Source organism: Octopus bimaculoides, chromosome 25 (assembly GCF_001194135.2).
Source record: "Octopus bimaculoides isolate UCB-OBI-ISO-001 chromosome 25, ASM119413v2, whole genome shotgun sequence".
Taxonomy (NCBI): Eukaryota; Metazoa; Mollusca; class Cephalopoda; order Octopoda; family Octopodidae; genus Octopus; species Octopus bimaculoides.
The window spans coordinates 4,881,011-4,882,100 of NC_069005.1; positions in this window are offsets into that span (position 1 = coordinate 4,881,011).

Below are 1,090 nucleotides of genomic sequence, written 5' to 3' on the forward strand. Positions count from 1 at the left end.
TCATACCTTTGTTCCATTGATTATATCTCCTGATGGAAATGCTCTCCCGGTTCGTCACTTGTGTTACGAAGATTTTCAAAGAATTTATCACGATAACTGCGCAGCTTTATGCTTATATTTGCTACCAACTTTTGAAAATTCGCTAGCATCTTATCGACTATTTCGACATAGTTGGCTGCTTTCTTGTTGCCCAGAAATTCATTTACAACTATTACAATTTAATTCTATGCTGCTGCTTCAATGCAATTCATTAGATTGACAAAGTTCTCATCTTTTAACAATTTTCTGATTCAAGGCCCATCAAATACTCCAGCTATCTTTTCACTGCTCAGACTGGGAAATATGCTGCAGATATAGTGAAAGCATGGTCCATCTTTATCCAGAGCTTTAACAAATTACTTCATAACACCAAGTTTGATATGAATTAGGGGTGGGACGATTTTACCCCGTTTGAAGTAAAGGATCTTCAACTACATTTAAAGACCCTAGAACTAATGTTTACTCTGGCCATTCTTTGCTGTTTTCCTTGCATCTACTCCCACTTACATAAAAAATCGTAGATACTTGGTGCATCTACTTTGTTGCCCATGAGAAAAATTGAGTCTTAAACTCCGCGCAGGTCACCCACAAGAGATTGGGGTATTTGAGAGTCTTGGAATCTAGACGGGATGCTAAATAAAAAATTGGATTCCATTTTGGGATTCAATAGATAAAAATCCTTCAAATCTGGTAAAGAAAAAAAAACATCTTGACAACAACATATCTGTTGGAGCGAGTTACGTATCATAAAACAAAGCTATCCCTGCTATTTTCTGTTTCAATGTACATAGATTCATAAATATATGTGCGTGTGTGGGTGCGTGCTCACGCGTGTGTTTGTGTTTGCATGTGGGCGGAGCGTGTGTGCATGTGAAGAAATGAAATTTAAGAGATGTAGTGACCTGGTGCTATTTCGCCAGGTTTAGGAAATATAAATAAATTACTTCAAAGACACCGAGTGCATTTTTAAATTCTTTATTATTTCCAATTTTGCATAAATATAAACATGTCCATAAATATAAAATATATTAACATTTATATATATATATAT